The 13914-nt window shown below is 42.7% G+C and overlaps 1 protein-coding gene across 1 annotated transcript in view; it reads left to right on the top strand.

Moving 5' to 3' along the window:
• The first annotated feature begins 2509 nt into the window (after positions 1-2509).
• LOC121080428 (ubiquitin-associated protein 1-like) overlaps positions 2510-13914 on the top strand; it is a 40641-nt gene continuing 29236 nt past the window's right edge. The window contains exon 1 of the mRNA XM_040578447.1: positions 2510-2616. The gene's annotated coding sequence lies outside the window, so the exon portion shown is untranslated. The remainder of the gene's footprint in view (positions 2617-13914) is intronic.

The raw sequence follows: 13914 nt of genomic DNA on the forward strand, positions 1-13914 counted from the left end.
CTCCCCAGAAATACAATCAATGCATCAGGAGAGACAAGGGGGTGGGGGAAAGGTCTACCTCCTTTTCCAGATCTATAGGACCTGGATCAAAAGGTTTATCAGTGTCAATAAAATCATTGTCCGAGTTGTCCTGTTCCAGTGCTTGGTCCTGTGTTGTGAGGGTCGCTGCAATCAGTGACAGAAGCTTTGGGGGCAGAGGAGGTGTGGACGGAATCGCCGTCGCTGACGGTGTCTTGAGAAGAGTCGCGCTGTCGGTGGAATTTACAGCTTCCTCTGGTTTAGCACCGTTAGTAGAATTAGTCCACACTTGGCAAAGAGTAGTCAGAATTTGCCACCAAGATGCTAAATGCATTCCCGACACGGAGTTCCCCCCCGCGGCAGCATCATACAATTGGCTGCTGTATGTGCACACTTTCATTCTTTCAAAGTCTCTAAAGTTTCTTGGCTGCTCACCTGCCTCGATGAATACAGGTGTTATCCTCGGGGTTTAGGTTGTCCGCCTGGTCCAGACAGCCAGACGATCGTTCAGCCAAGCCGTCTCCTCCGGAACGCAGCCCTCTTCCACGAGCTGTCTTTTTTATCAACCAGTTCCATCCTTATTCTTCCAAGGCTTCGGAACACCACCATAGGGGTCACCATTTGAGGAAACTGAGGCACAGACTCCCTGATCTGACTAGAAGACCCTTCATGAGTCCATATACGTCTCTTTCTGGGGACGAAGCCTGATTCCCCATTACGGATTTCCCACAGCTCACCTCTCAACTCCGGAGGGATTTCTGGCCGGCTCCTGCTTCCTTTCAGCAGATCATTCAAAGTTCTGTGGGATTCGCTGCAAGTCGCTCAGACAGGCGATTCAAGAGCCCTTCACGTCAGATCCTTAAACGCATCACGTCGGGGTCACCAATTTGCGGCGAATGAAGAGACGGGACGCAGCTTGATGCAAGCAAATGTCAATTTATTGTACAGAAGCACGAGGTTTTATAGACTTTCAGAAGCTGCGGGTTTTAAACAGATTGGTTCTTGAAGCTAAGCCTTGCATACTAGGCAATCCCTGATTGGTGGTTAACTGCCATCAATTAACAGCAAGGTGTTACCTTTCCTTGGTGCCATCCGTCTCCCACTCCCCTGTGCTCTGTAAACATGTCTCATCATGTTAATTGTTGTCTAGACAAGCTCAAGCACATTCCCCTCAGCTAACTGATTGCCATGCATGGTCCTAGTTTCCAGCCCGCTCCTGCATATATAGTTCCTGTATCTTGCAAAGAACATCTGGCTACATAGCTAGTTCCTGTATCTTACAAAGGACATCTGGTTACACACCCTGATATGCTGGCTAAAACTGGCTTGGCTGCTAACCGCACAGTGTTAAGTAAGAAAAGTTTACAGGGCGCATGCGTAAAATCTAGGGTCATCCTAAGGGTGAGCCGAGGAAGACTGCTGACTTCATCCACCGACCACCAGATAGGAGTTAAGAAGACCCTCAGAGATAGAAAGAGCATGCGCCATGAAGTACACGTCTATTACAAGGATCCATTTACATAAACCAACCCTTTCTTAGAAAAAGCTATGAATATGTATTAGTTTAGGAAATGTAAACCTAAAATAAATTTTGTACGGTGCGCGTCTTGGTGGAGCAGAGACTCCCGGCGCACCCAGCCATGTTTGCTTGCCTCTATTTGCTTAATAAAATGCAAACTTTGATTGTAATCCTATTTTGGGACTAAAGTCATTTATCACAATGGTAGTGGCTGAGTGATCTCCCTGTCCTTATCTCTACCCACAAGCCTTTTATTATATTTTCTCTCCCCTGTCCAGCTGAGGAGGGGAGTGATAGAGTGGCCTTGGTGGGCACCTGGCATTCACCCAGGATCAACCACCACAAAAGCTCAAGGGATAATTCTAGTTTGGCTGCTTTCAGTTGTGATTTACCATGATTAATCCCCCTTTCCACATTCTCCCTTACACACAACTCCCACCTAAATTTTGGAAAACCCCCCCCCTCCATTTCAGATCAAGGCCCTTTCAATCTGGTCAATGCTAAATCTGGTCTTGGAGGGTAAACACCGTGCTCCAGTGCATTCCATTAGGAGTGCCCCTTCAGCTTTGCTGGGCTGGTACCAGCTCCTCCTGAAGGGATGAGATCAGGTGTCAAGGGGGCCATGGCCACTGAGGGAAGGGGCTGAGGCATATGGGGTGAAATGCCCCCTCTAGGCCCGGCTCGCCACCTTCATCCAACCCCCTAGAGAGCCTGTCGCTGTGCCCAGGTGGGAGAGGGGCAGGAGGTGCTGGAGGAGCCTCTGGGCAAGGCCAGAGCCAAGGACAGTCCCAAGAGCCACCAGACATGTCCCCCCCCTCCTCGGGGAAGGAGGAGAGGCGTCCCTCGCCCCGCCCCTCGCCCCGCTGAAGTGACGTCACTGTGAGCATCTCCCGATTGGACCGGCGGGGGCAGGTGACCTCGCGGTGTGACGCCAGTGCGTTGCCGGGGAGGTGAAGTGGAGGGCAGGTAGATAAGATGGCGTTGTCTGATCGTAGAGTTGGAGATATGTTGTTGGTTTTGTAGGTATGGGTGGTGGATAGTGACCCCGGGGACAGCTGGAGCCGTCAGGCACCGCAAGGGTAACGAGTGGGCCGGTAGGGGGCGGGGATGCTGATATTCCTTGTAGGGGGGCCTGGGTAGGGAGGCGCAGCCGGCTGCTCCTTCGGTCCTCCGCCCCGCCGCTGGGGCAGGCTTCGCTGCTGTTTCTCTTTGTCCGGGGCGAGGGACCCTCCGCGCTCCCGTCTTGATTCAGCACGTGTGAGGTGCTGGCGGGGTGGCTGCGGGGCTGCTGGCCTCCCGGGGGGGCTCGCAGGCTGGGGGCCCCTCCCCCGGCCGCGGAGGGGTGTGAGCCGATGGGCGCCGCGGTAGCGTGCGGCTTTGCTCCCCGTCGTCGCGGCTTCTCGGTGCTGCCTTTAAAAGTACTGTTTAATGGAGATTAGAACCTGTGTGTTCAGCTCAGAGGGATGGAGTCCTCGCGCTGCGTCCTGGGGTGGACCCGAGGAGCAGAGGGAGGTCAGGCAAGTAGGGTGATGCTCCTTTCCGTATGCTCTTCTGCTTTCCAGCAGTTTTGGGGACTGTCTGAGTCAAAAGAATGCCTTTCTGTTTAATAACCTTCGATGAATTTGCTTTCGAAGAGCTGATTGATATTAAAGTCTTAGTAAATGGTTAGTGTCTGTGATGTTTAGAGTTAAGTTCCTCCCCACGGTAATTAAATCTTCTGTGAAGAGCTGAAACTTCTGCTTTTCTTTGGGGGATGGGTGTAGGGGTAGGGGTGGTGCATGTATGGTTTTTGTCAAACCTGCTTTCAGGTAACTTGTTAATTTCTGGCTCGTTTTGTGAAAACCATGGTACTCGCCTTCCCTGTGTCACTTGTGACTTCAGATTTCTACTGTATTCAGTCTTTACTTGTGTCTTTTAGGCTGAAGAACCAAAATCTTGTTTACTTCACGGGTCATAGCCATCCAGATCTCTGTTCATGCTTATTATCTATTTCTGGATCTTTTCCAGTTAGCTGTTCTGGTTTTGAATGGGGAAGAGGATTATATCTCTCTCTGCATTTGAGTTGCAGAGGTACCATGGATGTATGGTGCAAGAATATTTCAGTTTTGTAGTTTTTAACTTCCTGATAATGCCTTGTGTTCTGTTTAGCTCAGTACTTACTAGAAGCAAAACATTTAATGCTTCTATGAAGCTATTTAGCATAATATAAGAACTGTTTTCCTGAGTTTTGATAGCTCAAAATCTATAATTTTAAAGGGAAGGTTAGGATTGTCTTGTTTTTTAATTAGTAATAGAAATTACAATAGATGGAAACAAGTAATTGCCTTATCAAGTTGTTTTATTCCCCACATCACTTAAAAATTCCAAACAAGAAAAAAAATAGTCTTACAGAAATCTTATTATGTTGATGCTGTCTCATTAGAATAGAGATAAGCATGTGGACTCTAGCACTTGGCTGGGTAACTAATATAGCTGCTTTTCTGGACTCAGTAAAAACGTATTCATGTTGAGTTAAAGCACTCTGAGGTGGATATTCCTAAATGACAAGTAGTGAGTATTGCCAAATTAAGGAACAACTGAGTTGTGACGGGTGATGCAACTTTGGTGGCTGTGCTACGGATAACAGGCTGTGAGATGCAGTATGTCTTCTATGGGGTTAAGAGGCTTTTGTGGGGGCTTGGTAGAAGTTGGAGTAAGATTCCCCCTATCTAGGGTGTTAAGGAAAAAGAAGAAGAGACGGTACTACAATTAGCTAGACCTCTTCCTCTCCTTCCTTCCTTTATCCTACTTGTGTGCAGGCACTCCTGTGACTGCTGGCTTTGTAGGGTTGACCTTGTGTACCTGGCATATCTGCTCTGCGACAGCTTTTTTCAGGGAAGGGGGGAAAAACCCTGTTCTGGCCTTCTCCTTTTCTCCATACAGAAGAGAGCTATGTGTGTAGCCCTGTACTAGCTATGAGGAAGGGAATGGGGCTGAGATGGTACACATCTCAGGAGTCAGGTTTCTGGACCAATCCAGCAGACCACCTCGTCTAATTCTATCACACTGGCAGCCAGAGGAGTTTTGGCTGGTGCTGGTGGCATGTGATATAATGTCACAGAAGGCATCGCCTTACTTGTCCTCATCCTTTTTAATTGTATAAGCTTATGGTTTTATGTTGCTTCTGTAAACTTTATGGATTGGCAATTCAGAACATTCAATGTTGTTGTCAGTGTCCAGTTTCTATATCATAAGTTTTTGACATTGGCTTATTCCTGTGTGTCCTGGTTTCAGCTGGGATAGAGTTGATTTTCTTCTTGGTGGCTAGTGCAGTGCTGTGTTTTGGATTTGGTGTGAGAACAACGTGGTGGGGGACAACTTGGTTTCTCAGGCCTTGCTGGCAGGAGGGCTGGAGGGGCACAGGAAACTGGGAGGGGACACAGCCAGGATGGCTGTCCCAAACTGACCAAAGGGATATTCCATACCTTGGGATATCATGCTTGGTATATAAACTCTGTGTGTGTATTTGTGTTGGTCAGGGCTGCCGGTTGATGCTCAGGGACTGGCTGGGCACTGGTCAGTAGGTGGTGAGCACTTGTGCGTCATTAGTTTTCTCTATTCTCTTTGGATTTCATTCCTCTCCCCTTCTCCCTCCTTTCCATTATAACTGTTATTGTTGTTCTTTTTATTTTCTCTCAACTGTTTAACTGTTCTTATCTCAACCCTAGTCTTGCATTCCTTTCCAATTCTCCTCCCCACCCCCCTGGGTGAGGGGGGAGTGAGCAAATGGCTGTGTGGCACTTAATTACTGGCTGGGGTTAAACCATGACACTGTTTTACAGTTGGTGCTGGGTTGAATATTCTGATAAATTGCCAGTCTACTTATTGATAAAAGCTAAAAGATTGAGTTTAATTTTGCTTGCTGTGTTTGTGACAGTGTAAAAAGAAGCGGTTGTATTGTGCTTCTCAAAGTACCTTTAGGCTCTTTATTGGGAAGAGAGGGAATAAGTTAATTTATCCCTTAAATCAGGTGTGAGTTGGAGTTGTGTAAACAAAAATGGATGGAAAAGTTGTGGTAGTATAAAATAACTTTGCACTTGAGGGGGTAATGAACCATAAAGATTTTGGGGGTTGACTTCTATATTACATACCTCAGATTTGTGAGCTCCTTTATAAACCTAGATTTGTTAATGAAGCTGTAATTCTGTCAGTGGTCATTGGCTGGCAGGGCTCTGTACCTGCAATTACTTTTACAACTAAGCATATAACTACATGAAGTATCATCCTCTAGATACTGTTCTGAGGAATAATTTAAAGAAAATGTTTGGGTAAGAAAATTATTTATCAATTTTTAATCAGACAAATATTTGTGTTATTTTAATCTGAAGAACTTTCAGACTTTGAGTTGGGGGGAAGATGCATTTCAGGACTCCTACAGCTGATAAAGAGTCTCATGCTTGTGCAAATGCAAAATGCAATTCCTTTAAGCCAGAAAACTGTCTGGAAGAACAATTGCTAGATTCTGATTAGCATCTTAACAGAGGGCAATTTTCAGAACTGCAGTTATAGGCTTCTTTCTTGTTTGTAGGAGTTTTAATACATAATTTCTGTTGATTTACCTGGAAAACTTTTGATAGCTGGTAAAAAGCTCATAACATATTCCTAGACCACCAAGTGCCTGTGCTTAGTAATGTAACTTATTTGTAAAGAAGTTATGTTACTAATGATGGTTAAAAACTTGTCACTCATAACTAATGCTGTTGAGTTTTTCTCAATTTGTATGCAAAGGGAAAGCTAGCAAATTCAAGTTTGGACACAAATGTAATACTATTATGTTCTGTAATCCCTTCTGTGTGAAGATCTTAAACTGGAAAAACCTTAATAAATACAGCTTAAAGAATCCACAAGCATATTATGGGATGCAAGATAAATGAAGGTAGACAAAGGTGGAGAAGTTGAATGTGATATGAATGGCTAGGTGGTCTAAGCTGCTTTTGGAGCTGGACTCTAGAAATAAACATTTGGTTGACAGAATGGCTGTGCTACATCTGTGTGACATGTCATCCTTCTCATTCCTGAGCTTTCATATTGCATATGCAAGTACTATACAGTTCTGAAGGTTTACCTGTCTCTTGGGATGTTTTGTATGTTATGATATTGGACCAATGAAGAACTGCTTTTTCTCCCAAGGAGGTGAACACTTGAAATACACCAGTATTCAGTGCAGGGATCTAGCTATACTCTGAATAAATTGATTGTATTGAGTTGTTGCGACAGAGGGAAGACACAGTCACTCAATATGAGTGATCAGCAGACTTCGTTTATTGAACCTTACAGTCACCTTTTATGCCTTGTTATAATTAGCTCATACATATTACAAAAGTTAAGCTCATTATTGGTTAGTTGCCTAAATACCAAGCCCGCCCCTAGTTTCTCTTCTGTAGTTATCTGTTCCCACCTGCAACATTCTTTTCCCACAGCAATCTTCCTGTTATTGTGTAACTTTTGCTTTACTTCAGATAAGCTGAGAGCGATGTGCATTTTTGTCCAGCCAGCTGGACTATGTCTATGAGACCTTTTTCAGCTAGCCAGTTATCCACATTGAGTAATGTAAAGGTCTCTTTCCCTTCAAGTTGGGAGAGAAGAAGTTGTGTATCCATCTTACTAAAGCCTTCTTCAAGACATATTTCTCTTGTAATTTGACTTTACTGCAGGAATGTAAATGTGATCCTCCTGTCCTGTCCTTAGGCAGCACTGGATTTATTTGCTGAAGTAAGCTGGATTGAATCAGATACATGGGTGATAAGAGATAGGCTGGGACTGATTCTTAGGTTACAGGAGAAAATCTGATATTTCAGTTGAGGAATAGTCAACCCATAGTCTTTCTAATTTCTTTCTTTTTAAAAAAAAAAACACACTCAACGACTTGTTACTTTGTCATAGTAATGATAATGATGGTCTGCTGAGGAGAGTTCTCTGTACTGTTAGTCCCATATTGTTGTCCATCTTTTAGATGTTTGGAGAGGAGAAGCTGTGGGTATTACTGTTGGATGGTTGTGGGGCAGCCTCATCCAGCAACCTACTCTGGTCTAATTATAAAATAGAAGTAAGGCTAGATTGCTGAAGTTGAGTCGAATCTGTTAAAATTTCCTGAGGAAATTAAGCTAATGCGTTTCTGAAGGCTGCTTTTGCACTTGAAATGAGCTATTTCTGTTCAGTTATTCTTTGCTTTGTTTCAGGGGTTGCATTCATTACTGTAGCTGCTGAAGAAATTTCTTATATGCAGGAAAAATGTTTATTCCACTGAGCGAGACTGGATATAGAGTGTATAGCAAAATTATAGACTTAAATTAATTTGAAATAGTAACTTAGAAATAAAATTTGGACTAAATCCAGTTTTGTATTATCAATCCAGAAGAACATCCTTCAGCTTTTCATCTTACTATAAAAGCCTTTATGGGAGTGATTTCATAGGGAAAATTGGGGCATAAAAGATATTGGTCCAAAGTTGAGAGGATGCAGTGAGATTCTTGGTGTAGTTGTGGAGCGTGGTGTTTGGTTTTTTTTGTTTTGTTTTGTGTTTTTTTTCTCCTCTTTCCTGTTGCTTGTGGCTTCCATTCTTGAACTCTTCAATCCATTGTTGGACTGTAGGCTGAACCATATTTCCATTTAAGCAGCCCTAAATAGAGGGACTTTTGCTGTTTGAGAACTCCAAAATCAAGAGATGGATCCAAAATAAAGGAAGATGTTTTTGCTTAGGACTGGAGTGTGCTGCCTTCAGGTAGTGCAGGTCACTGAAGTTTTCTAATATACAACACAGCAAGCAGCTAATTATCATATTCTGTTTTTTGTAATATATCCACTATAGCTGAGGGCAACCTCAGTTTGACTTCTCTGCACAAAGATAAGTTTTTACTTTTCTATGCTAGACAAGTTTGCTCAAGACAACTTCCTGTGTTACCAATGAATTCAATTCCAGAAGTGTGCTTGCTGTGGGTACTACCACTTTGCTGAGCCTGTTCAGGTGTCTGCTGCTGTTTTCATATGTCAGAGTATTTTATCCCCATCCCCACCCACCCCCCAGCTGGTAATGATATTTCTGTTCTTATCTATTTTTTTAAAGAGCAGAACTTAATCTTTGCTACCAGCTCTGGCCTTCCCTAAAGTTAACAAACTTTTTCAATAAATAATTAAGGTGTAAGTATTCACTTTAAAACAGTTTCCTGCTCTTTATGCTCTGTTATGCAACAGTTCCACATTTAATGAAAATAAGTGAAACTTGCTCATCTAAAATGACCCCTGGTAGTGAAATTTAATTTGGTGTTGACTACTGATAATATTTCCCATCTAGGGTGGGAAAGCATGAAAGCAGGCTTAACTGGTACTGTATCTGGAGATGAAACAAGATTGGTTCTTATTTAGGCATTACTGCAATGGGACCATATTTTTATTAGATTTATTTGCTTTTTTTTATATTTCAATTTGATTCCTTTGTTCTGTTGAGTTAGTCTGGGAAGGAGTGTGTCCTTGCTGAGACCTCAGCTCGATGAACATATGAAAATAGTTGAAGTGAGTGTTCACCTTGAACAGTGATGAGTTGTTTTGGTGGGTGTTTCTTCCTTGTCTGTAAACTGTTTGGGTGGGTTTTTTTTGTCCTTCAGTGAAACAAAACTTGAGATCTCTTCAGACATGTATTTCTGTATGTGCTTGTTTTCTTGTCTTGGTCTTGATAAGAAATTGGATGAAGACAGATACCTATTGGTTTAGTAGGAGTGACACGAATTAAGGACAAAATGAACCAGCATCGAAAGCTGAAACTGTATCAGTGACACATTGATGGGTGGAAGAAGATGCATAAAACTCAAACTATCTCAAACCTTCCTGATTTTTTTCAAAACATGCCTCAAAGCTTGTTTTACCTTTGTCTTGACAGCACTAATGTGAGAAATGTAAATTCCATCTAAGAATGTCACATCTGTTGCACCTTCATATGTTTACTTGACTTTTTTGGGGGTTTATGTTGTCACTTTGCAGAAAAGTGTTTTGGTGAGCATGCTTTTCCAGGTATGCTGTGATCAGCTCTTAGGTGTTTCAGTAATAGGAAACTTCTAGAACTTCTGTTTTCATGTATCTCAAAGTGTATATTTGGTGAAAGAGTAACTTCTGGTGAATAGGGGTGTTTCCTGGAAAGTGGGCAACACTGAGAGATGAAAATGAAAGAGGGTAGATTTGGATTGGACATAAGGAAGAAATCTTATTTATAATGAGGATGGTGAGACATTGGAACAGGTTGCCCAGAGAAGCTGTGGATGCCCCATCCCTGGAAGTGTTCAAAGCCAGGTTGGATGGGGCTTTGAGCAACCTGGTCTAGTGGAAGGTGTCTTTACCTGTGGCAGAGGGGTTGGACTAGATGATATTTGAAGGTCCCTTCCAACCCAACCCATGGAAATATTATGGAAATAACTGGTGGCTTCTAAATTAAGTGAATTTGCAGGAAACTTGCGTTCTCAGAATATAGCTCTTTTAGTTGAGAGAAATGAGGTATGTTAGTGGAAAAAAGGGATGTCAGATGGCTGGAAAAGTTTGGCAGTTTAAACCATGTTATGGGAGAGATCCTGTAGGGAGTGGGAGAAGGCTGTTGGTGGCCTTATATGTATTTAAACTGCTTGGACTAAGGGTGAAATCAGGATTTGAAGCAGTGGCTTCCATGCAGAGTTCAAGGTTTTAGCCTGCTTACTGCAGGGCAGGCGGAGTTGTTTGTAGGTGGAATAGTTAATTTAACCGGCTGCGTTTTCTGTCAGTACTGTACTGAGTTTTGCTGGGAAAACATTAAATGTGTTGTGAGAGTAGGTAGTGCATGTGACCCTAGCATAAGAATAAAAATTGATGAATCTATAGTAGTCTAACATGGATCCCATTGTTCTTGTACACGTGTGTTTTGGTTGAGTTCAAATACATAAAATAGTAAGTGATGTCTGACCTGCTAGCTGATTCTATTTTTCCATTTTAAAAGCTTTGTCTGACTTTATTTCCAGTGACCATTGAAAATTGAATGGAAACTCCATACTAGTGCTTGCTTCAAGGAGGGTCTTAGAACAAGAACCTTAAGGTACCTTATCTCCTGGATTGCAGTAGATATACTTAATATTTTTTTTTTCTGTTAAGGCTAGTGAAAGTGATGCTTTTTTCCCCCTGCAGAAAATGTAGTTGCAGTGTGTCAAATCTAGTTTTACAATTTTATCCAAAGAGCTGTTATCAGTGGCTCAATGTCACTGTGCTTTATGGAAGGTGAGTATCTCTGTGACGTGCGGAATTAGACTCTATAACTCGAAAGTTATAAAGTAGGTATGTTTATTGCGCGCAGATGCACGGGGGATCGCTCCTCCACAAGCGTGCATGCCCGAAGTGACGAACCATCCCACATTTATACAATGAAACAAATGAATATTCAATTAACGCCTATACATATTCGTTACCTAAACCCCGCTTCGTATGTTAATTAGCTTATCAGTCCGTTTCCTGGAATGTGGTGGTCTTGCAGGTTTGTAGGTGATTCATGTTCTTGTGACCATCCGATCTTCTTCAGCAAGGAGACTTAGCACTCCCTCCAAGGAGACTTAGCACTCCCTCCCTCTAGATAGCATTGGAATGTCTCTCATCTTTTCTCATTCTCTTTTAAATAGCCCCTTTGTTAGAGAAAGAAGGGCAGGCGTCTCCCCGTCTCCCCTTTGTTAGAGGAAGAGGGGCAGGCGTCTCCTCAAAACTGTAGTTGTCTCCTCAGAGCTGTGTGCCTATGTGACCAGACACCGCACCCATGACTAGTCACCATACCCACATTTCTGAGCAGACATATACAATCACGGGCGGTGTTAAGCGTCCCCATTTCATACTATTTCTCCATATCATCTGTGCAGCTGATTGCTTGTTGTTTGCAAAACTGCTAGAGGTACAAAGTAGAAGCAGTTGCTGCAGATTTTGGGGTGATGACATCTCTTTGGAGACTGCAGTAAATGAAAATGGAATCTGTTTTGTTTTGTACTGTAGTAAACTGTGATCAGCTTTTTATTGTCAGTCTCTGTAAGAGATCTCAATTGCATAGCAATAATTAAATGCTTACGTAGGTGGGAAGCTTTGATATGAGAATCTTAAGTCTTGTTTTATCTTAGCAACAGGCACTGTCTACTTTTTTTGTTGTATGAGGCTATATACAGAATTCTGATGTTGGTTATAACCTTTCACTTGCACAAGTAGTTATAGTAAAAACTTAAACCACTGTTTAAATCTGGAGTACTTGTGATGCATTAAAAATTAGTCACTTGAATCAAACTGCTTTTCCCTGTTTCTCAGTGTAAAATCAGTAGTAGTTCATGAATGTAATACAGGCAGCAATAACAAAATTAAGTGTTGTTTTGTTGTTGTTTTTTTTTTTTAGTTTTCAGAGTGAATGGATGCATCCTCAGTTCTGTGTACTTAACTTCCATTTTGTCTGCCAGTACATATAGCGTAGTTTAAAAGATCAGGTCTCATATCTGAAAATCATAACGTGCTGAATTGAGTATAGTTGAAAAGTTGAGGCATTTTGGTTTCCTCTGACTCATAAGTAAATTTCTTATTTATCTGAATCTTAGGTGGGAGTTAATTCAGAGAATTCATGTGGTCTGGAATCTAGACGTACTTGCACCTCAAAATGAGGAATATAGCAACAAGAGACCAGTTCTTGACAAATAGTTAAATTGGCCTTGTTATCACTGAAAAAGCTGCTCCAGGTACCATTAGTGATAGAATGCATCCCACTTGACCAGTCGGAGCTCTTTCAAAAGAAAAGGAATTTGGGTATAAACTTCAGGGAAAAACACCAATAGAAGGAACATGGAAATAATAATTAAAAACCACTCCAACTTCCCAGCAGCTCTTCATGTGTCACTTGGTAGTTTTTTCCCCCCCCCCCCCCCCCATTTATTGATGAGGCTGTCCCTTTGGTATTGCTTGACTGTACCAGGTCATGCTTCTCTACATTCTTGTCTGGCAGCATAGCTAGGTAGTCATTCAGATTTAAGTGGTGATGTGCCAGGTGGACTGTCTTTTGTCATCTCTGTGCTGTCCCTTCAAGCCTTTCCAGCTTGTCATCTATCTCTTTGTGCCAGTTTGTCATCAGTTTTGTCTTGTTGCTTCTCTGTTTCTGCATCTTTATGGTGGTGGTTGTTGTGGTGGTTTCTCTGTAGTGTTGTCCCCCTATCCCCTTCTATCATCGCTCTGAGGTTCTCTGCCCTCATCCTGGGCTCTGCTTTACTATGTTCCTCTGGCTGGCTGGTTTTAAGAATGTTGCCCTATTGCCTCAGTGTTAAGTGAAAAATGAACATATAGGAAGGGAAGAGCCCACATCAGATTGGCAGCAGCCACTGAAGCAAAGTTGCTTATAACTTTTAGGCATTTGTAGTTCTGATCCCCTCTTCAGAGGGTTATCCAGAACCAAGAATGAGGGAATGGAGCAAAGGGGGGTTGGCATTTGTAGGTGGCTGTAGAAAAAAACCTTGTAGTACTATGCAACTAACTTGTTTCCCTAGCCCAGGGAAGATGTTGAAAAAGTTTGTGCAGTAGAGTATGTTCTTTATCAATTTTAAATGTGCAGTAAAGCATCAGACAAAACTTGTGCCCCTATGTGCCATTCCCACAGATGCCCTTCAGCATCCTGTTTGAGAGTCTGGAGATGAGAGGCAACAGTGATAGGGCTGCAGTTGTCCATTAGCTGGTTTGGAGTAAGGCTTTGAGAGAAAGTCCTTTAAATTTCTAAAAGAGCAGTAACAAAGTTAAGTAAACGTTTACTGCATGGTGTAAGAGCTTTGACTAAGCACATACAGTTCAGGCCCAGAAGCATAGTAGCAACATCAGTAACCTAACTGGCTGTAACTTTTTTTCCAGCCAGCAGGACAGAGCAACAGTAAGATGCTTGTAACAGTGGCTCCTGAATAACCTATCAAATCTGATTAGTCAGAAGACATTATTTAAATTAAACCCCCTTTTGGAAAGGAGGTGATGAAATGTGGCTGGCAGCCTGTTCTAGCATTACTGTGTGCAGTGCCTAACAAGTCTATTTGCTGACAGTGACTTCTGCAGTAATGGTATCTTAGTGCATGCTCACGGTGTATCAGGAAGAGCTAGTGTGCTATAAACTCAAATGCTATCTGAATCTAAAGTGTGACTGTCTCTCTGGAAATGGTGCATTTAATGATTTGCTTGCTATTGATGTGTGTGGTGAAAACTTAAGTTGATTGTTGCTTATGAAAAAGCCTTTGCCTTTAATTAGGGATCGCTTAACTTGGACAGGGAGCTCAAGAACAACTTCAATGAGCAGGTGGTGTTTGTCTTGAGTGCTCCCCCCCCCCCCTTCCCCCCCAAGC

Source organism: Falco naumanni, chromosome W (assembly GCF_017639655.2).
Source record: "Falco naumanni isolate bFalNau1 chromosome W, bFalNau1.pat, whole genome shotgun sequence".
In the NCBI taxonomy this organism is placed as follows: domain Eukaryota; kingdom Metazoa; phylum Chordata; class Aves; order Falconiformes; family Falconidae; genus Falco; species Falco naumanni.